Here is a 24196-nt window from a genome sequence, read left to right as displayed (position 1 = left end):
TTGGGGTGGGTCTGTCAGTCTATCAGATGACCAGAGCACTGCCAATAATGACTCCCCATTTGCTTCTAACAGAGAAACCACAGCATGTTACTCTTTCATTTAGGAAGGATTCCAGGGGACCACAACATCATGCCGAGAATAAGAAGAATCGGGGAAGCTCCTCGGGGAACTGGGAGACTTGAGGGAGGGGCTGAGTCTCCCCCATCAGTGAACCCCCAAGGCCTCAGCAGCTCCTCACTTAGTAAGTAGCTTAACTGCGTGAGATGAGCCACACGGCATGAAAAAAAGTGAACAAGAGATGAATCATGAAAACCATGTATTCAACAAGTGTAGACTCCTTCCACCTGGTGCTGGGTATCCTGTTGTCAAGCTACCCTCCTGTCACCTGCAGAAACCCACTGAGCTTTCTGACACACACAGAGTCCTGTGATGGACTTCAGACTCAATGAAGCAACCCATTATCAGCAGGGGATGGGAGCAAGTGAATGAAAAAATGAATTACCCCTGCCCCCAGTCTGTCCTCCATCAGACAATTCTAAGGCATGTTCCTGGAGGGTCGCCTGTGGGATCAAGTCCCAGCTACCCACAGTGGTCACCAAATTGCTCCAGTTTCCTTTCTTTCCTATTAACTCTTTCCAGGGGACAAGCCTTTTCTCTGGTATTACTATTCAATATAAACTAATTGTCCCATAAAGCCTTGTCCAGGTTTTGTTACTTACAGAAACCCAGTTTAAGACTCACTTAAATTTGATTTAGTAAAATATGATTTATGTTCAACAATTTAATAACCCTATAAGGCAAGTTATCTTCTAGAAAGTGATAGAAATGATAAAAAACAATATTGGGCTTTTCTTGCATAATTGTACTTTATGTTGTCCTTTAATTTTTGGCTTTTTTTTTTTTTTTTAAAGAGAGGAGGTATCTAGTATTAGGTGGCACTTCTCTCAAAGGTGTATGGAGTCATTTACTCCTTTCAATTCATGATCATAAAATTCTTATGTGCTTTTAATGCTTCCAAGTAATCCTACTACGTATCCCTAGCTTGTCAAATCCCCCAAACCACCTTCTCCATCCTCATTCTCATCTGCTTTCCTATTCCACTAAGAAGATGGGAGCATCAAAAGAGAAGGTCCACACACTCCCACTGCATTCACCCACCCTCCACTTGCAACTCATCAATCTCCTACCAAAGTAGATATCAACTCATGCCCTACAAACATACCATCCTTACTGCCCACCCAAGGACATTTCCTCAGCAATTCTTAGCTCCCAACAGCATACAAACATGCCCCTATTGCTACCTCTAAAAAAATAAAAGCAAAGAAAGTTCTCTTGATGCCACTTCTCCTGACAGCCGCCACCCCTTTTTTCTGCTCCCCTTTTCAGGAAATCTTCATTAGCATCGCCTCGCTCTTCATCTTAGGTAATCCATCAGCGGCATGTCTCACAAACAATCACTCCCTCTTCCTTGACATGTTTTCTTCACTTGCCCTCCAGGACACCACCATGTCTTTGTCTGCCCCCATCTCCTTGGCTGATCATTCTCGGTGTGCTCTGCTGTTTCCTTCTTCCTCGTTGATGGGGAATGCCAAGTGTTCAATGCTTTGAGCAGAGACAGAAGAGAAGAGGTGATCTCCTTCATCCCCAGGCCTTTAAATACCATCTGTACACTTCCAGGCCTCCCTCCCCTCCTCTCCAGATTCAGGTCCAACTGCATCATCTGTGTATTAGTTTTCTACGGCTGTTGTAACTATCTAGCCTTCAGTTCAGTTCAGTTGCTTAGTCATGACCGACTCTCTGCGACTCCATGAATCACAACATGCCAGGCCTCCCTGTCCATCATCAACTCCCAGAGTTCACTCAAACTCATGTCCATCAAGTTGGTGATGCCATCTAGCCTTAGGACAACACAAGTACTATCTGATGGGTCTGCTGGTCAGATATGAGTTTCACTGGGGTAAAATCAGATGTCGGTAGCGCTGTGTTCCTTTCTCAAGACTCTTAGGGAAGATTCGTTTCTAGAGGCCAGCTACATTCCCTGACCCACTGCCCCCTTCCTGTCTTCAAAGCCAGCCACACTGAATCTCTCTGATGATCTCATCCTTCCAGAGTCACATCTCCCTCTGGCCACCAAAGGAAAGGTTCTCCACTTTTAAGAACTCATGTGATTAGGCTGGGCCCATTGGATAATCCAGGGTAATCTCTCCACCTCTAGGTCCTTAATTTAATCACATCTGCAAAGTTCCTCTGGCTACCCAAGGTGGCATGTTCACAGGATCTGCAGATGAGGATTTGGGCATGTTTGGGCGCCACTGCTCTGCCTCTCCAAATGGCTATCTAACAGACACAGTCGCTATGTTCAAACTGAATTCTGATCCCCCCCATCACACACCTCCTCCACCCACAGCTTTCTACACCTTGGCTGACTACAACTGCATCTTTCCAGTTGTTCAGGTCCCAAATGAGAGAATCAGCCCTGACTCTTCTCTCTCTCATATCCCGCATCTAAATCACAAAAAAGTAGACTTTATCTTCAAAATACATCTAGAATCTGGCCACCTCTCATCACCTCCACTACCACCAGTTGAAGCTGCCACCACCTTGCATCAGAATTGTTGCTGTCACTTCCTAACTGGTCTCCAGCTTCTCCCCTACAGTTCATTTTCAGAGCAGTCAATATGATCCTTTTAAAAATTAAGTTGACACATTACTTTCTGATCAAAATGCTCCAAGGACTCCCTAGGTCACTGGGAATAAAAGCCAAAGCCCCTGATAGTCTCCACCCTCCACCCCAGTTGACTTTTTGACCTCCTCCTCGTCATCCCTCGCTTTCTCCACTCCAGCCACGCTGGCCACTTGCTGTCCCTCTAACCCTCCAGATGGATTTCACTCGGGGACTTGGCTCGCTCTCCTTGTTCTCTCTGCTGGAATACTCTTTCCCTGATACCTATTGCTATCTTTCTCAGTCCTTGTACTAGTTTTCTATTGCTGCTATGAGCAATTACTACAGAATCAGTGGCTTAAAACAAAATCCATTTATAATCTCCTAGTTCTGTAGGTCTGAAGTCTGGGTACAGCAAGACTCTGCTAGTGCCCTGCTCAGGGTCTCACAAGGCCAAAATCAAGGTATCAGCAGGGCTGTGTTCCTTTCTGAAGGCTCTAAGTATTAATATAAGCTTCCCTGATGGCTCAGTTTGTAAATAATCCACCCGCAATGCAGGAGACCCTGGTTCGATTCCTGGGTCAGGAAGATCTGCTGGAGAAGGGATAGGCCAGTATTAGTATTAGTATGCTTCCAGGCTCATTCAGGTGGCTGGCCAGACTCGGTTCTTGTGGCTGTAGGACTGAGGCCCCGTCTCCTCACTGGTCGCTGCTCCTCAAGGCTGCCCTCCCTTTTCTTCACCCTCCACATGGCCCCGCTCCAGCGCTGGCAGGCTGTATCTCCCTCACATCCGAATTGCTGCAAACTCAGCCACATCTCTGTCACTCAAACCACTCGCTCTACTTTTAAGGGCAGATTATTCAGGATGATCTCTGTATTTTAAGGCCTGTAACTTTAATTAAAGCTGCAAAGTCCCTTTGCCATGGAACGTAACCTATTTACAGGTTCCGGGGATTACAGCATGGACATCCTGGGAGGCTTTCTATCTGCCATGCCTCCTTTCCTGACCATGGCATTTATACTGCAACCCAGCTCCCCACTCCCCATCACAGTTCATCTCCTTTCCTTGCTCAATTTTCTCATTTTTCTATAGCTCTGACCATCTTATAACAAACCATATAACAAATATGTACTATGCTCACTGACTATCATATGTATCCCCTGCTATAAAATAAACTCCTTTGGGTCAAGGATCTTTCTTTCATTCAATGCCAATCTAAAGACTAGCTAGAAGGTATGGAGTAAGCACTTCTTGGATAAATAAACAAACTTGTCCTGTCGCTCAACATTCTCTAACCCCATTTCCACAGACTGCTTTTAGTTTCAACAGTTCGAAAACACTTATAAGAACAAAGATCCTGACTGGTGATGAGGAACATGAATAAATATCAAAGGACTGATCTCTTAACGTTGCCCCGCAGCTGAGGTGAATAGTGTCTAACTAACTCAGTTCTCACTAATAAAGACATCAATGTTTGCTGGATAAAAATGTTTGTTATTGCTACAAAAATAACAATGCTTTATTTTTTATGCTATTATCCACGTACACGGGCAAAACAAATTGAGTTGTTGAGTTCATCTGGTCTCAATATGCATCAAAAAATAAATGACTAAAATTGTCATAAATGATTTGTAAAAACCTCCATAAATGCCTGTGTAGTGGGAAAAGGAACATACCGGTTTGAGGAAGTACCATGAGAAAGCACTGACAGCTACTGATGTTTAAGACCGACTGCCGTCAGTCAGTTCAGGGTCAGAGAGATTACGACAAAGCGAGAAAGAAAAAATATTTCTTGTGAAGACCAAGTCATTTTATAGATCAAATCCAAACTTCATAGAGAAGGCAACTGAGGCTGAGAGAGGGTAAGTGATTTGTCTTATCTCACACAGCTAGTCAGTGATCTGCTACTTTGGACATACAGTCTTACAGAATAAGGAAAGCGAAAGCGAAATTTCTGCAGCCTCTCTAGGCATTTAAAATGTGCATTTAATGAGATGATTCTCTGCTTCAAAGGGCTGGATCCAGCACAGATGCTGACTCTCCCTACCAGCACTATACTCAGCCTGACCAGGTCAAAGTGCTACAGAGAGCGGGCAGGCCTAAGGGTATGGTGTGGCCACAGGCCTTGCAACCTCAGAGTGACTGGAGGAGGACCCCTTAGGACATCACTACACAGGGACAGGCTGATGGTGCAAAACATTTGAGAAATCAAGGGGCTGAGGAATAAAATGGAACGCTACCTCACTAGATTAACGATATGTTAATAGAGGAATATGGAGAAGGCAATGGCAAGCCACTCCAGTACTCTTGCCTAGAAAATCCCATGGATGGAGGAGCCTGGTAGGCTGCAGTCCATGGGGTTGCTAAGAGTTGGACACGACTGAGCGACTTCACTTTCACTTTTCACTTTCACACATTGGAGAAGGAAGTGGCAACCCACTCCAGTGTTCTTGCCTGGAGAATCCCAGGGACGGGGGAGCCTGGTGGGCTTCCGTCTATGGGGTCACACAGAGTCGGACACGACTGAAGTGACTTAGCAGCAGCAGCAATAGAGGAATATAATTGTTACCTAAGGATCTTGACAAAATCTGGAAGTATTTATAGATGTGGACTTGTTGCCAGCAGAAAGGAAAAAAATAAAGGAAAGTATTTTTTCAGAGAAGAAGAAATAAGACATGTTTTGAATGGGGTTCTCACACAAACACAAAAGACAGCAAGAACTGATGCAAAATAGCTTCCAAATTTACCAAATCACCACCTTCTGCTTTCTGAATACCTACAACAGAAATGCAAAAGAGCACAATAATTCAGTTCTATATTTAAAACAAGAGATAAGAGCTATTTGTTTGGTGTTTCTTAAGACAGTCTCTCACTCACTTTTGAGCTTCTGGCAATAAGAAAAAAAAAGTCGAGAAATTGGTTGATTAAGGCAATACACACAGAGTGATTTCCTCAATGAGAGCGCATCAATGTTATGAAGAAGGAGAAAATAAGTCTATTTTTGGAGTCACCAATCAACTTTCCTCTCCATGGATACAGGATGTGTTTTATAACTTTCCAGAATCACAGATGATTCAAAATGACCTTGGTAATAATTGAGACTAAATCTCATATTTTATACATGAGGAAACTAAAGCTTAGAGAGCTGGGGAGACTCTGACGCCACAGCCCTTTAATGACACATCACGAGAGAACTAAGTCCCCTCACTCCTGAGGAAAAATGTAAAACTGTAACCTCTGAAAGAAAGTATCCCTTAATTTCTCTCTGGGTTTTATTCATTTGTAAATGACATGAAATTGCTCTGGCAGTTAAGATCTTTATGTTTCTACATGATTGGGAAAAACCTTTTCAAAATTAGAGTCTTACAACTTCAACACAACCTGAAAACATCTATGTGTTTAATACCGGCCCTTAAGGTTTCAACTGATTTCCTAGGAGCCAAGGAGGCCCACCCGAAAGAGAACAGATACACCAGGTGCACTGTGCGCAGGAGTCTATGACATCCATTATCCTGGCTATTTAATATTTATACTCTTTGATTTTTCTTTAACTTCCCTCCATCTTCATGTGCATAAGTATATAACTATGTAGCGGTTTAGTCATTGTGTTCAACTCTTGTGACCCCACGGACTGTAGCCCACCAGGCTCCTCTATCCATGGGACTTTCCAGGCAAGAATACTGGAGTAGGTTGCCATTTCTTTCTCCAGGGGATCTTCCCGACCCAGGGATCAAACTTCGGTCTCCTGCACTGCAGGCAGATTCTTTACTGACTAAGTCACCAGGGAAGCCCAACACACATGTATACACACATGCACATATAGGTGTATACTTGGAAAGATCTGTTAACTTGGATATGTGATAGGGGCAGATCAGACTAAAAGCAACACAATCGTTCCTGTCATGTGCTGCTAAGTGGAATTTACTTTCAAACCTCCAATCCAGCAAGAACAGAGTCTCGGCACTTTACAGAGAGGTCTCATAAGGATTCATCTAGCATTTACTGTATGTGTCCACTATGTGTCAGGTCCTGGGTATGAACTGGACATTCAAAGATCGCCAACAGCGTGTGAACAGATGCTCTCTGTGGCATGCTGGTGCAGGATAGCGGCTGGATGATGGAATAGCGGCTGGATGATGAAATAGCGGTGACAGGATAGAGGAAGATGACCAAATATCACGGGGGTAAAGGGATAATGCCTGGAAAGGGGACAAAATTACCAGCAGGGCTTTTTAAGGGAAGAGACGTTTTTTCCCAGGCAAAGACAAAGAATTGTTTTAGATGGAGGACTTACCATGTGCAAGAGACAAGAAGTGGAATGGCCTAGTCACGATGCAAGATGCAAGATTCCACCTTCCCCACACCTGTACCCTCTGTAGCCAATGCCAGCCGGGCTCACTTTACATCTGTCATCACCTACCTCAGGGACCTTCATGCTGTCCAGAGATCACAGTTCCTGTCCTGGGGCCATCTACTTGTCCCCATCCTAGACCACTTTTCCATACCTATATCTTCCTTCAAATCTCTGATATCTTCTCCCCGGTCCTTGAGCTCAGCTAAGGAATGAGAAAAACTACTGTCCAGGGAAGTGACAGGTGATGAGGGTGGAGAAAAGGTAGGGCCAAGTCAGAGAGCTCTACAAGACACCCTGGAGATTCGGAGTCCAGCCTCAGACTCTGTCCTCAGCCATAGATTTACCTCCACAAATGAGAACTCTGGCAGAACAGCTGTGAGGAATAAGAGTGCGGGGAGTTCCAGTAAAGAAATTAACATGAATGAGAAGTAAGGAGGGTCTGACCCAAGTCAGAGTCTATGAAGCAGACAAGTTTATGTTAAGGAAATAAAATCAAAACCCTATTTTTGACTGAATGGTACGGAGGTGGAAGAGAGGATTGCAATTTCTTAGCCACACAATTATATTTAATTTTAATCCACTGGATTTAATGCTTATTGCTTTCCAAGAAATTGTAATTTACATAATTTTAATATACACAACATTGTGTCATCTGCTTCTAGGATCATCACTGTAAGAATAGCAAAACAAGTAACATCTGAACTGAACTAAGACCTATGATTTTCAAGCAAATCAAGTCATCCATTGCCATCAGCATTGGAAAATCCTGAGAATAACAACTGTTTCCTCACCAAGATGGTTAAGTCACTCAAGTTTTAGGACAAGTTAAGACAAAGTATAGGGGATACTCTAAATTTTCCTAAGTATTTGGCAAAGGATAAGGACTAGAATTCTGACTATGTGGAAACTTTGCAAATACACATATTTATAGGTAAACATATACATGGGCTTCCCAGGTGGTTTTGTAGTAAAGAATCCACCTGCTAACGCAAGAGATGTGGCTTCAATCCCTAGGTCGGGAAGATCGCCTGGAATCGGAAATGGCAACCCACTCCAGTATTCTTACCTGGAAAATCACATGGACAGAGAAGCTCGGCAGGCTACAGGCCATGCGGTTGCAAAGAGCTGGAATGATTTAATGACTAAATAACAACAAAACATGTACATAAGAAGTAAATGAATAGCCTTCCCTAGAGAAAACAAAGCATCAAAAAGTTTCTAATGTAATTTTCCCATGATCTCTTAGTGAAAGGATGTAGAAGACAGAAGGATCCCTTGGGAAGGAAAAAAAAAAAGACACTAACTTTGTATCTGTTCGTCACTTTAAATATTTTTCCTGTTAGGTGACATATGGGTTTTAATGTAAAGGCTATTTTTTTCTTCTTTGGCATGTCCCCTCTGATAGCCACCTTCAGTCACCTGTGTGTGTGTGTGTGTGTGCACGTGTGGTTAGTCATGTCTGACTCTTTGCAACCCATGGACTATAATATATATATATATATATAATAACTGGGCCACACCCGAGACCAGTGGTATCAGAAACACTATAGAGATAAGCCCTCAAAGCCCCTAGGTGATTCCACAAAGGAATCAGAATTGAGAACCGGTAACCAGAACCTTGTTTCTTTAAGTGCAGTCTGAGAACCAACAGCATCCTCTGGGAGCTTAATGGAAACGCAAAATCTCTGGTCCCACCTGAGAGCAACTGAAGTGGAATCTGCAATGAAATGCCATCCAGAGTAATATGCGCGTGCACGGTGAAGTGTGAGATGCACTGACCTAGAACAGACTTGCACTAAGTGGGCAAGCTCTGAATAAGACTGATTGATGGGCTGAATCAATCCCTCACCTTAAAGGTCACACTCTGACCCCAGTGTACAAATGTTTTAAATGTAAAGTACTTGCTCAGAAACCAGCCAGGACAGCTCCTTATACCCTGGACATGCTGCGAGAGGCAAGTCCTCCCCTGCATGGTGCAGAGCACTGGCCTGATGTGAAATGGTCACAAGCAGATCTCTGACGTCTGATTCACAAAAGCAGCTGAATCTACAGAGGCAGGGAACGGGCTGGGGAAAGGTACAAAGGAAAGTAACTATGTCTGTAATTACTGATAATACAAAAAATCGAAAGTTAGATTAAAAAGAAGTTCTTCCCTGAGGCCTAAACTTTCTCATCCACACAACAAACATTTCTCCTTTAAGGTATACAAAATCTCTTGTGATCAAAGTCTAGTTAACAAGACCTCTAACCTTGGGAAATAACATCGTTCTGAAATTCCTTCATCTCTTGCTTGCTAATCTCCTTCTAAGAATTCCCTCACAGAAAACTAGAGAGTTATAGGAACTGTTGTTGATCCCAGGTGCTAGTGGTGAACATATGGTCAACCACAGCTGGGACCATCAGGGGCCAAACCTAGGGGAGATAAAAGAACTTGAAGGCAACCTGAGGATGCAGTGAATTTAGCCACCGGAGGCAATACCAAATGTAAAGAAATAACAAAACGTCATTAAGTTCAAATTTACTTGAGCTCTAAAATTACTCCATCAGAAATGCAAGATAAGACCATCAATTTAATTAGTTTCTGCAAAACAAAAGGACACATACTGGCTTTCTGTACAGCCATTCTCACTATTCAGTCACCAAACAACCTCTCCCATGTCTCTTCTTTCTGTTCTCCTACTCTTCTGACCCCAAACAGACCACACTGGTTCAGAACTGAGAGACAGAGAAGATCAGACTCAAGCAGAAGCAGTGAGCGAGGACAGGAAGAAAAGAAGCATTTAAGTAGCAGAAGCAAGGGTATCTAAACTACTTGGCTGGCAGTCAGCCCTCCCTATATATCAGAAGCATCTGGGGTTCTTTGAAAAGTTACGGATCCCTTGGGGCCCACCCAAAGCCAAAGAAGCCAGAATCTCAGGAAGGCGGGAGTCCTCTCAACTTTTTTAAAGCTCCCTCAAATGACTGTGAGACAGTGATTCCAGAGGACTGGAGTTCAGTCCTGAGGGAGGAGTCTAACTTTGAAACAATGTTTCTTAACTTCTAATGTATATTTTTAAAAGCTCGGGATTCCACGTAAATAATTCTCTAATGTAATTCTCCTCCATGGAAATAATTCTCTAATAGCACTGGATTACTGTTTTTTCTTACTAGTTTTATTTTTGTCAACATAACTCATGTAAATTACTACCAGGCTTAAAATGAAAACACAGCAGTAACCTCTCTTACATCTCCACTCACCCCCAAACTAACTTGCCAAAGGCAATCTACGCTAAAAATATTTAACTAGTTCTCTTTTGATATTTAATTTTATATTCCTAAACAATATGCTTATACTGATATTTCTTGATTTACTTTTGACATTCATTTAGTAATTAATAGAATTACCAATGTCTTATTAGACACGAGCTTATCCTCTCCCAGACTCCTATGATAGAGTGAAGTCAATATTTTTCCCCAACCTCTCTGGTAGTATGTATCAGTTCAGTTGCTCAGTTGTGTCCGACTCTCTGCGACCCCATGAATCACAGCACGCCAGGCCTCCCTGTCTATCACCAACTCCCGGAGTTCACTCAAACTCATGTCCACAGAGTCGGTGATGCCATCCAGCCATCTCATTCTCTGTCGTCCCCATCTCCTCCTGCCCCCAACCTTTCCCAGCATCAGAGTCTTTTCCAGTGAGTCAGCTCATCGCATGAGGTGGCCAAAGTATTGCAGTTTCAGCTTTAGCATCAGTCCTTCCAATGAACACCCAGGACTGATCTCCTATAGAATGGACTGGTCGGATCTCCTTGCAGTCCAAGGGACTCTCAAGAGTCTTCTCCAGCACCACAGTTCAAAAGCATCAATTCTTCGGCAATCAGCTTTCTTCACAGTCCAACTCTCACATCCATACATGACCACGGGAAAAACCATAGCCTTGACTCTAGACAGACCTTGGTTGGCAAAGTAATGTCTCTGCTTTTTAATATACTATCTAGGTTGGTCATCACTTTCCTTCCAAGGAGTAAGCGTCTTTTAATTTCATGGCTGCAATCAGCATCTGCAGTGATTTTGGAGCCCAAAAAAAATAAGGTCTGACACTGTTTCCACTGTTTCCCCATCTATTTCCCATGAAGAGATGGGACCAGATGCCACGATGTTTGTTTTCTGAATGTTGAGCTTCAAGCCAACCTTTTCACTCTCTTTCACTTTCATCAAGAGGCTTTTGAGTTCCTCTTCACTTTCTGTCATAAGGGTAGTGTCATCTGTATATCTGAGGTTATTGATATTTCTCCCAGCAATCTTGATTCCAGCTTGTGCTTCTTCCAGCCCAGCGTTCCTCATGATGTACTCTGCATATAAGTTAAATAAGCAAGGTGACAATATACAGCCTTGACGTACTCCTTTTCCTATTTGGAACCAGTCTGTTGTTCCATGTACAGTTCTGACTGTTGCTTCCTGACCTGCATACAGGTTTCTCAAGAGGCAGGTTAGGTGGTCTGGGACTCCCATGTCTTTCAGAATGTTCCACAGTTTATTGTGATCGACACAGTCAAAGGCTTTGGCATAGTCAATGAAGCAGAAATAGATGTTTTTCTGGAACTCTCTTCCTTTCTCCATGATCCAGAGGATGTTGGCAATTTGATCTCTGGTGCCTCTGCCTTTTCTAAAACCTGCTTGAACATCTGGGAGTTCACGGTTCACATATTGCTGAAGCCTGGCTTGGAGAATTTTGAGCATGACTTTACTAGCATGTGAGATGAGTGCAATTGTGCGGTAGTTTGAGCATTCTTTGGCATTCCCTTTCTTTGGGATTGGAATGAAGACTGACCTTTTCCAGTATGTATGGTCAGGGTTAATAAGGTATGTGTCTTAGTATATTGCACCAGTCACTATTAAAATACTTCCACACCAGCTGGTAAATGACTGTTACCTGAGCTTCTCTTAGGCCTTCCAGGGACCCTCTCCTGTCCCCATTATCCAGCAAACAAAATGCTAACGTCTGATATAGGAGGGAGTTTTTAGAGCAGTTCTCACTCCATATTAGAACCTGTGTTCTGATAGGCTACTAGTTATGAAATATTTTGAATATTTTCCCTAGGTGTGGCCATGTGAGTAAATTTTTGCCACTGGAATATGAGGGAAAGTGATCTCTGCCACTTGCAGGCTTGAACTTTAAACCTTTGCCCGTCATTGCTCTTTCCCATTCCTGTGAGCTGGAGTGCACACAGGCTGCAATCAAGCGCTAACCGCTCACACAGGTGAGGACAATGCATTAGATTTGAAGGCTTAGAGGATGGCAGAGTCACACAGTGGAAGGAACCTGGACTCCTGAAGAGCTGCATGGAGCAGAGACATCAACCCACGTGAAATGCGCATCCATGAACTGTCACCCGAAGTAAATATAAATCTCACTCTATGTGTTTTCTCTAGTAAGACCATTTAATTTTTCTGGAGTTTATAACTGCCCTTTACTTTCCCCACTTAATAGGTCTTATGAATCAATAATTTATACCAAATACTTCATAGAAAATGGAAAGTCCCACTGAGGAATATCCCACACTTGGTCAGATGTACCAGAGCATTTGTTGGCTTTGTTTTTGTTTTCATTTGGACACTGGCTGCTGGTAGATCTTCCTCCTGTTCTCAGCTGGACTGGCTTCTCTCCAGGCCTGCTGCACTCGGCCACCTTGAAATTTCACTGTCATCCTAGAAGTCTCCTGTGTTTGACTCTGTTTCCAGAAGACTATATTATTCTTTCTTCACTGATACCCATATTTTTATATCGATCCATAACTTCCTATAAAAAGATGCATAGAAAATAAGCTTTTGAGACATCTCACATGCACAAAATGTCCATATTGTATCTCCAACTTGATAGTTTGTTTGAAATTCTAGATTGAAAATAATTTTCCTCAGAATTCTGAAAGAATGGATCCATTGTTTCTTAGCTGCCATTCCAATTCTCCTTTTTCTGTCTCTGCTTTTATTTCTACTTTTTCTTCTGGTCCTTCAAATGATTTTTGCCATCTTATTTTTATTTAAGACCTATCTCTTATTGTCTAATTATTACCTTATAGCCCTGTTCCTATTTCATTAGTTCCTATTTCTTGGTTTTGATTATTTCCATTTTCTTATTTTTGCATGTTTCCTCCATGATTTTTTCTTCTCATTTGTTCTGGTTCTTGCCTTTTCATTGCTGAATGGTTTCTTCAAACGTCTCATATTCACTGACTTTAAATGGCAACTCAATCCAGTATTCTTGCCTGGAAAATTCCATTGACAGAGGAGCCTGCGGGGCTACAGTCCATGTGGTCGCAAAGAGCCAGACACAATTGAATGTGCACACACACTAAAAAACTAGCTGTAAGTTCCGTGTTCATAGAAAGAAGGAGTAGGGTGGTTGACGAGTAGTGGGCTCACCATAGGCAGACTGGGTAGTAAGTCTTCTCACTGTGGGAGAAATTATCAGTATATGTAGGTCTTTTTTTTCTTTTTTCAGGTCGTTCATTTTGCCCAGACAAGAGTCCTTCAATATCCTGCCCAGGCTGATGATTAGCTGGTTACCCTAGGATTGGGAATGAGTTAAAAAAAACACCAGGTCTCACCATTTGGTATGCACAATTTCATTACTCTGTTTTCAGTTGAGCATTTCACCCTTACCCTCTTCTTTCCTCCCTGTTATCCTTAAATCCAGAGCTGCTAATTTACCTTGATTTCTCCAAAGACAAAATATTCAGGACTTTCTCCTGCTATATGGGGTGGGAGAAGCGAACTGTGAGTCTCGTTCCTTTTAGATTTTCAATCAAGCCCTTATTTCCAGTTCCATGCCCCGCTTCAGAGCCTCTAATTCCAGAACACTTCTGGAATTCTGGGGGATAAACTGGCCATTTCTTCCTAGTTTCTATTCCCAACCTCCTTTAAGGGCACTCAGTAGAACCTTTCTCCACTACACTAAGTCAGCTGCCACAGGTCTGTCATTTTCATCCTCCAAAAGCGTGCTGGTGTCTCCCATTCCAGTTCACCATCACTGCAACCGTGCTTCAAGAGGGACAGATTGACGTATGTTCAACCCACCAAACCACTGAATCCCAATAACTCAGTCCTACAACCACAGACACTGCCCCCCAAAGATGAGCCTTTCTTTATCAATTTTTGAAACATTCATGGCTTTTCTGTTTTTATAGACACATCTGATTAGCTAAGATACTTTCTCAATTATTGTCATGTTTATCATTATTTTCTGTCTTAATCATAAAAATATAAAAAACAAAACAGATAATCCTTTTCTGGATACCAAAAAAACTTCTGATTGATTGACTCATTAATTAAGCCTTAAGAGAAGGCACTATTTAGAACACTAGATTATAATGAAAGAAAATACAGGTTGTTTTCATGCAACAAAGCTGTTTTCACTGATTCTTGCCACTTCAGATCTAGCCTATGGTGGTGCCTGAACTGAAAGGTATTTGCGTTGATAATGTTCAAGTATTTCCAAGAAGGCCTTTGACTACTGTACAAGTCATCATCAGTATTGGAGTCTTAGTTATTTCATTTCTAAAAAGGAGGAATGATCAGAACATTTAAAAAATAATTGGGCAAGTTAAGTTTTCTCACATCCAAAGGATTACAACTTTTTGTGTTCCATTCAAAGGGCAAAAATATGACGGTTCTAAACCTGAGGATTATAATCCTTAAGGCTGAAAACTCAGGACTTATCCAAAACACTAAATTCATAATTATAAGAAATAACTACCAAGTAAAACACTAACATTACACTTTCGATCGAATTCCACTCAAAGAAGCACATTATTTTGGACCTGTCAATGTTTATAACTCCCCTGAAAAGAAAACCAAGCACCTAACAAAGAAAAAAGACTCCCGTGCAGGAGTGGGTGGGGAATGAAACTGTCCTATTTCTTGAGCTGGGAGGTAGTTCCATGAATGTTCACGTTTTAAATAATTCATTGAACGAGACATTTACATTTCAAAAGTTATATGTTATCTTTTACAGTAAAAAAAAATACGTTTTTAGCAGTTAAAAGAGAAATAGATAAAAAAGGAAATTTTTCGTTTGTCATAAATGCAGTGCTTTAATCACACTTGGCCAGAACTGTTATACACACTGATGTGGCTGAAGGTAGAAAAATCACCATGATTCACCTTCAGTGCCTAAACCAGGGTCCCACCAAAATTCAATAGTCATCTCAGTTGTTTTATTTGAAACACTTTACTTTTAAAAAATTCTTAAACTTCGGAATGTACCTTTTATCCCACACGGTAATGTTGATATCTTACATGTGTATGACACTATTTATTTGCAAAGCACTTTCACATCGAATACCTGGGAGACAGAACAGGCACTGTGTTCTCCCACGCTGCAGATGAGGAAGCTGAGGCATGTAACAGTTAATTAGGAAGGTCACTAACAGTGACAGAATCGGGACAAACTCCAAGTGCCATACGTCCAATCAGAGGCTCCTTCAACATTTTATGAGGACAAAGAACTTTCCACTTTGAATTCAAAAACAGGTTATCAAAGGTGGTCGCTGGATGGTACCAGTGAGTTTCTGGAGATTCCTGAGAGAGGCTGGAGACAACTTGGCATGGCTATGAAATCAACTAAGGACCACGCTCACACCTTCTGAGTCATTTCACTCACTTCTGGTTAACATAAAAATGCACCTGCTGCCTCAGAAGCCAGTTTAACTCCAACATAAACACGAAAGTTATGAGTGGTCTATAACCTGGGGTTTCAAGGGGGAACAAATGCCTGTCTGATACTCACAGGGTTTCCAAAGGGGGGAGGGGCGGGGATAATCCCCATCCACACCTGTCTTCTTCCCCTGCACCATGCTTTCTCCACGGAAGTGAAGCCACTTATTTGGTTGGTTTGTGACACCGTGGCTCTGTTTCTCAGTCTACAAATGGATGGAGTTTTCCTATCAGAGAGATCGGGCATGAGAGATTTGGTCTTGTCTCTTTGCCTGAACAGTGAAAGGCAGAAATGGGTGTTTCTGCTCTGCAGCCTCAAACTTTCCATCCAGTAGGCTGTTCCAAAGTCTAGCCTAGGGTATACACAGTTTATAAGACCATTTTGGGCTTCCCACTGAGCTGTGTCTTCCAGCCTAGTCTTCATCAATAATGAAGTAAAGTTTTTGATGATCTGCTGCTTCTCATCTATTTTTTAATTGGTAGGAAAGAAGGTGTGCTTTCCATGGGTCCTCCTCAGAGATGCCATCACCTGCCTTTCAGTTAGAAGTCAGAGACTACAGATGACTCCACAGCCCTCCTTAGTGGGTTTCTGTGCTCACAAACACAGGTGCTCTAGAAGCAATAAGCAAGCTTCCTTCCTTGGGAGGAAGCATCCTAAGACTTTGTTCAGTGGATACTTTTTGCTCCCTGTACTCTGGAGGGCAACACTAATCTGAAATTCAGGGATTCTGATTCTTTCCAGAGAAACTCTGCCCCCCACACACCTGTGATCTGGGGTGGGCCTTAGTTTTCCTACAAAGTCTTTAAAAGATTTTAGCTTCCTTATCTTTTAAATGAAGGAATAACTTCCCTCTTTTAAGATGCTTCCAACTTTATGAACTAAAAGCTCAGAAAGGCTTTAATAAATGTATTCCAGAATTTTAAAAACATACGTGTGTGTGTGTGTGTGTCATTTGACACCCTGGCCTCATAGTTCCTGAAGATCAGTGAAATTCTACCTCATGCTTGTGTCATTTCACCATCCTCAGGTTCAGCCACACTCTGAATTCACATCATCGCTCATTACTGATCTCTCCATCATGATGAGCTACTGCAAAAGCCCCCTAGGCCCTTCACCACCCAGCCCCGGACACCCTCCCTCTACACTCCAATCCTCCCTTTCCTTCGCTCTTGCTGAACCAGCCACTACACATTCTACTCTCACATCTCCAGCTCTTTCTCCCAGTCCATCAACACTAGTTTCACTCGCCTTCCTCCTCAACCCAGGACCCATATGGAGCTGGCAGTTTCAATGATACTCACACCATCTCCACTTCCAATTTTCTGAGTATTGCTGGAGAAAAATCATAAATACAGGGAAGACTCGTCATAGCACAAGGCTAAGGTGAAGGCTTCTTAGCAACTTGTCAGGTCCTCCTCACCACCATTGGCTCTTGTCATGCTCAGATCCATTCCAAATCTCTTCCCCCTTCCTCCACCTCCCAGCTTTACCTCTCACTCTCAATATACTCTCAGCCAAGAAACTGGCCGCCTCTGTTTTTTTTTTCTCTTTTTCAAAAAAGAGAAACCAACCCATTTCAGATGCAATCACACTCCCTCCAAGCTTCCAACTTTCTTCTTTCAATCGCAGTTTCTTCTTGCCTTCATTTAATCTTTCCCCCTCCATGTCACATGTTTTTCCATGAATAACCACCTTTGTCATGATCAAATGATTTATTATTCAAAAGGGACTTTGTTTTAGAATAAAAACAGGCATTACTTGTCCAACTAATTGTAATATTTGTCCAAATACTATCCTACAACTGAACTGGGATGAGAGATGTGAACTGAGACTGTCTTGGGTAATCCAATACGTGGTCACCTTCTCCAGTGCCTTTCCCTCCTGCTCCAGGAGCACTAACCACCTTCCTGCTCCCTCTGCTGAGCTTCAGTCTCTTCCTCTCTACTGACAGCCACTCAATGCATAGCACTCTTGGGCTTTTCTTACAGTTTTAAGAGTGTCCACTGGCCCCCTCATCACCTCAAGTCATTGTGCTATGATGTTCACAGTCCAATTCCAGTTTACACTCACTCTGCATCCTTTCCACTCAGGCACCTCTCAGGGCCCTGGCTGACTTCCGTTTCCACTGCCCAAATGACCCTGACCCTCAAAGGCCACTGACAATCCTAACGACCTTTCCCAAGTATTATCTCAGGGTCTCTACACTATTGGCCCGTCCAAATTCTCCTTCCTCACCTTTCTTTACCCTACCTTTTCCTTCTTCTCTTCCAGCTTTTCCTCTTGGCATCCTGTTAGCCTCTTTTATCTCCCTCCAAGCCCACAAACATGGTTTTTCTGAGCTCCTTCCTGGCCTTTTACCCTTCTCACTCACACTTGGAAACATTCTCCCTGCTTCAGCATCCCCTGTCGTAAGGATGCCTGCAATTCCATCTCTGTTTTTAACGGCTGCCATCCGTTTGGACAGTTCCACAGGCACATGGAAATCAGCATATCCAAATCCAAACTTCCATTGATCAGACACATCTTCACTGACTGCACGCACTCACAGCTGCTTCACTAGTGGTCCTCTTCATGCTTTCATCTTCTGCCATCACCATCCAAAGTCATTTAGCTTCAGTCTGACTCCTCCCTCAATCCCCTCATCCAATCAGACAACAAATCCCAATGCATTTGCTATTTCTACAGTTTCTCACCCACCCAACTCGCTGCTTCTCTTCTGGGAACTATTTTATTAGCTTTCAAACTGGGACTAACCATGACGCCTCCAGTACAAACTGACGTCACAAGAGCACAGCTTTCATCACATCATTCCCCCACTCAAACTACCGCTGATAGTCAGCGACAGCCTACTGACCAGACTCCTTAGCCCAGTGTTCAAGATGCTCACACACAGTCCTACCTCTGCCATGCAGCCTGCTGTCCCACTCTCCTGCCTCAAGGCTCCTCACCCACCAGCTTGACCACATTCCTCTCCATTCTTGGGTATGCTCATATATCCTTTCCTTCAAGTCTTAGTATAGGTTGAGCCCTACATCTCTGCCAGTTTGAAACTCTACCAATTCTTCAAAACCTTGCTCAAGACTCCTTAATTAAAATTTCCCCATTATTTCCCAGCTAGAAACGGTGTGTTCCTTCTCAAAAATCACAAAGCATTTACTTTACGCCTCTGTAACAGTTCCTCCATGTAATAAAGTCTGTGGTTAGCTATCTTATGGGCTTCTCAGGCGGCACTAGTGGTAAAGAACCTGCCTGCCAATGCAGGAGATGTAAGAGATAGGTTCAATCCTGGGTTGGGAAGACCCACTGGAGGAGGGCATGGCAACCTACCTCAGTATTTTTGCCTGGAGAATCTCATGGACAGAGAAGCCTGGAGGGCAACAGTCCATAGAGTCACAAAGAGCCAGACACAAATGAAGCGACTTAGCACGCATCTGTCTTAAACTCCCTACATGTTTCCTAAGCCTCTCAAAGGAAGGGTGTCTATGTCCGATTAACTCATGTACATCCTTATACTGCCTTGTACATAGTAAGATGAATGAGAGGCTAAAATATTCAAGTTAACTTTGTATCTAGCATATAGCACATAAAATAATGAAAATGTAGCTAAGATCATCAAAGCTAATTATACCAAATTCTTAGGAAGGCCTAGAAATTAACCAGTTTTGCAGTTGCTCTTATTAGATCAAGGATATATGAATAACTTCAACTAAAACTGTAGGGAGATTGTACATTCTTTTTTTCCTCTCTTTTTAAAATTATGACAGTATGATAACACATTTACAAGAGGCTTAGAAAACACATAATGAAGTTACAGATAGTCCCACTATATATTACATTTTTTAAGTAGATAAACTAAGATTTGTAATTGGAGTTTCATTATCAAACTCTCAAAAATAGAATGAATATGCAAAAAATCAGTAGGATACAGTAGATCTGAAAAGCACTGTGAACCAATTCAACATAATTAAGATTCATACAATTTTGACACAAGAGGAGGATACAAATTCTGTTCAAGTTCCCATAGACTATAAACTAGGAGACACTAGAACATATCCAGGAACTGTGTAATTTTTATCAGTTCCTTAAACTATACAGTTAGAGAAGACATGGCTGCTGCTGCTGCTGCGTCACTTCAGTCGTGTCCGACTCTGCGTGACCCCATAGACAGAAGCCCACGAGGGTCCCCCGTCCCTGGGATTCTCCAGGCAAGAACACTGGAGTGGGTTGCCATTTCCTTCTCCAGTGTGTGAAAGTGAAAAGTGAAAGTGAAGTCGCTCAGTCGTGTCCGACCCTTAGCGACCCCACGGACTGCAGCCTACCAGGCTCCTCCATCCGTGGGACTTTCTAGGCAAGAGTACTGGAGTGGCTTGCCATTAGGGATCATTTTGAACTGTGGTGTTGGAGAAGACTCTTGAGAGTCCCTTATACTGCAAGGAGATCCAACCAGTCCATTCTGGAGGAGATCAATCCTGGATGTTCATTGGAGAGACTGATACTAAAGCTGAAACTGCAATACTTTGGCCACCTCATGCGACGAGTTGACTCACTGGAAAAGACTCTGATGCTGGGAAAGGTTGGGGGCGGGAGGAGAAGGGGACGACGGAGAATGAGATGGCTGGATGGCATCACGGACTCTGTGGACATGAGTTTGAGTGAACTCCGGGAGTTGGTGATGGACAGGGAGGCCTGGCGTGCTGTGATTCATGGGGTCGCGGAGAGTCGGACACGACTGAGCGACTGAACTGAACTGAACTGAACTGAATTCCCCTCCTCCCAGGCCAATCACTAGTTCTGCAGTTGAGAAAACTGAAGCTTTAAGAAATTAATTTGTTCTCTTAGTCATATAACTCAGAAGTCAAAATATAACTTTCCATTTATTAAGGGCCTAGTGTACACAAGGTAATTTACATACATTATCCCAGTCTTACAACAGTCCTTCAAGGTAGGTGGTATTATCCCCATTCAGAAATGAGAACATTCAAAAAGGTTAAGCAACTTGCTACAGAGAGACCTATTTGTCAGGGACACAGCTGAGCTTCAGCCTTAACTCTGTCTGGCTGAGAAGTCTAGGCTTTTCCAATTTTTTTAAATTGGAGGATAATTGTTTTACAATACTGTGTTAGTTTCTTTCATACATCAACATGGACATATGAGGCATATGTCCCCTCCCTCTTGAACCTCCCTCACTGTGGCAAAGGCAAGACCTTTACCAAGTGTCCTGAAACAGCCTTCTACTGTTTCTTCAGTGAATAATTATGTCAACTAAGCAAGTGCATACACTTACAAGTTGTAAGCCATCTTACTTGAAATTTTGGAAGCATGAAAATTAAGCAACAGCTTCATTATCATAAAAGTTCTAAGGTTAATTACTGCCAACATCCTGACTTGCTTGTCAAAAACATCTTTAATCTGGAAAAGATACATGTTTTCCTGCTTTCTCAATTCTTAACTTAAAATACATTTGTCCAACCACATTCAACAAGTATGTGTTGATCCCTTGGATGTCCAAGGCACAGGGGAGGGTACAAAGTTGAATACGACATCATTCACCCTGAGAGTTCACCGGTAAGAGGCAGAGAATCCACTAACCACAGTATCCACTCATCCCCAACTATGGGAGCTCTGGCTGATTCAAGGACTTCCAGAAAGAAGTCAAGATGCTTGATTCTAATCCCAATCCTGCTCCCCAGGCAAATCATCCCATTATGCCTTAGTTTCCTCAGAAAAGGAACTGATAAAAAGGAATGAATTATGCCAACCAACTTTAAGGTCCCTTTTAGCTTTAAAATTCTATTACGTCTGAGCTCACTCTTGAGATTTCACTACTACGCAAAGGAACTGCTGGAAGCCCACTCTTCTCTGGCAGTGAAGTAGGAAGAACTGGGTTCTGAGACGATTCCTACAGTGTAAAGCTATGCCTCCAAAGTTTGTCATTTATAATCAAAAAGTTTGCTAAAGTTCTTCCTGAAGGGAGGTGGTATGAAGCATGACATTTGAATCCTTCTTCCATTATATCACTGACATAGTTTTAATTCTTTACAATCCATTTAAAGTATTCAAATTAAAATATACTTTAAAATAAGTCCTTCGATCTACTCTCCTATGGAGTTAAGCTATGGATACTAACAACAACAGAGCTGAGGCCCCTGCAGAGACAGAAATCTTGTATTCATTTAGTTAAATTAATACACCGTATTAAGTGCTACCTAGTAGGGACCATCCCAAACTACGCTAAATTTGAGGTTGGTGCGCAGGCAGTGGGGAGAGAGGAATATCAGTATTTCAAATACCATTGGAAACATATAGTACTGTGGGAGCTCACTTTGCCAATTTCCTTTCAATATTCTCTACTTCTCAACTAGCACAGGTAATATTTTTAATCATCCATTAACCTCTACAGTTACACTTTCTCTTGACAAGGCTCCACATGCCTTATCTTTCTTCATACTCCGCATCTTAGGATATACAGCTCAAATCCACCTTGTGCTGTAATTTAACACCACAGAGGAGGAAATTAATCAACCAAAAGAAAATTGGAAGAAAAAAGTTACAACTGTCCTATCTTAGTGCCTGGCCCACAAAAAGGTTACAGTGAAGTTCAAAGACAGATTCACTAAGAAATCAGGGAAAAGGAATTTATTCATTCACTAGTCAACAAATCCTGAGTGCCTACTATGCCAGGCACTGTTCCAGGTACTAGAGTTACAGCAGTAACAAACCAGGCGAAAACTCCTGCCATAGTACAGCTTAAGTTCTAGCGCAGAGGAACAGGACTTAAAGAACACCCAAAGAAAATCCTTTCATATAGTGATCAAGTTCTATGAAGAAAATAGGCCTGGGGGTGGTCCCTGGGGTGAGAGGCCACTTAAGTTAATCAAGAAGGCCTTGCTAAGTAAATGCCATTTGAGTTCTAAATGATGAGAAAACAACTCAATCTTAAAAGCATAGGGTGCGGTAGGAATGAGTCAAGTTAGTCTTTAAGGGTGGTCACAGTGGTCAAAAGTTCTGAATTAATGGTAAACTAGGTTCCCTGTAGGATTTGGCTTAAAAAAAAAGAAAAAAAGCCCTAAACCTAAGCCTTTAAGTAGAACCCCTCTATTTAGGAACTACTTATTTTTAAGATCCACTAACTTTTAAACTTTCTGCTAATTACCCTGGCGGTACTTAAGTAGAGGCAATTACTAGAAGGATGCCTTCTACTGAGTCCAAAACCTCACTTGACAGCATGCAGATTCTAATGAGGACCCACACCTGCAGCGAAACAGTGCTCTCCACCGACACATCAGCTCGGCCAGGTGGAATCTCGCAACTCTTCTGGAATCAAGCCTCGGGAAATCTGGGCAAACTGACACCCCTCCCCCCTACAGTTCCCCCAAACTGCGGGAGGAGGGGGGGAAATAAACCCCACCCTTTTGCACTCTCCCCCCCACCCCCCGGCCCTCCAGGCGTCACCGCCGCGGAAGGGCCGCGGTCCCTGGGGCAGAGGCACACGGCGAGTACGCGCGGGGTGTACCGCGCATGAATCATCGGAGCCCGGTCCGCGGGGCGATGATTCATTCACCGCCCCGGAGCCCACGGCCACACGTTTCGGGCGTACGGGTACGGCCGCACACGCAGCTTCCTTAATATTAAACAAATGTTTCAAAGTACAAACGCCCGGAGCCAGAAACGTGTCCACCCAGGCCAGGCGGCGAGGAGGAAATAGCACGTTTCGGCCGCTGCCCGAGTGTTCCCGGGGTCGGGAGGGGAGCGCCGAGCACGTCCGTCCACCGGGCCGCCGACCCCCTCCAGTCCCCGTGCCCCGCTGGCGCGCGGGCAGCACCCGCAGGGGGCGCGGCGGGCGCACAGGTGGGTCCCCGCCCGCCCGGCCTCCCGCCCCTCCCCGCCACTCGCGGAAGGCCGACGCGCCCTCGCCGACGCGCCGCCCGCTCGCCCCTTTCCTCTCCCTGACATCTTATATAATAACCCGAGCTAATCAAAACGGAAGCGACGCGCGCTGCCGGGGCCCGGCTCCCGGCTGCCACTGGATGCTCGCGCCCCGAGCCCCCGGCCCCCGAACTCGGCGCCAGAGCGCGCGGCTCCGGGGGAAGGGCCAGAGCGCCGCCTCGGCTCGTCCCTCCTCGGAGAAGGCGCTGCCGCTGCCGGTCCCCGTCAGGAAGCCGCGAGCGTCACAAACTGCGTCAGCTTCTTCAAACACGTTTCACGGGCTCCCTCCAGCCGGGGAGCCGGCCGCTGGGGCAGCGGGGCCGCGGCCCGGGCTGGCTGGAGCCCCTCCGGGGAGGAGAAAGTTCCTCGGGGCCCTCCCCTCGCCCGCGCTGCGCCCGGCCCCGCCGCGCCTCCAGCCCCTTTCCGCGCGACGCCCGCCCCGCCGCGCAGCCCGCCGGCCCGCCCCGATGGCAGGTTGGGCAACTTGTGACCCCCGGGCGCCCGGCGGCCCCCTCCCGCCCGGCCCGGCCCCCAGCCGCTCCGGGGCCTCCCCCCAGC

General features: G+C 43.9%; 1 protein-coding gene and 1 pseudogene across 2 annotated transcripts in view; both read right to left on the bottom strand.

Moving 5' to 3' along the window:
• The window catches only part of PCGF5 (polycomb group ring finger 5), a 145658-nt gene that overhangs the window by 121231 nt on the left and 231 nt on the right, over positions 1 to 24196 (bottom strand). The window lies entirely within an intron of this gene.
• Positions 1 to 24196, bottom strand: part of LOC148776002 (uncharacterized) — a 37357-nt pseudogene extending 13161 nt beyond the window's left edge.

Source organism: Moschus berezovskii, chromosome 12 (assembly GCF_049115385.1).
Source record: "Moschus berezovskii isolate FMDL1 chromosome 12, NW_MosBer_1.0, whole genome shotgun sequence".
NCBI lineage: Eukaryota > Metazoa > Chordata > Mammalia > Artiodactyla > Moschidae > Moschus > Moschus berezovskii.
Note: the sequence above shows the minus strand (reverse complement) of the source record. Positions and strands in the feature narration are given on the sequence as shown.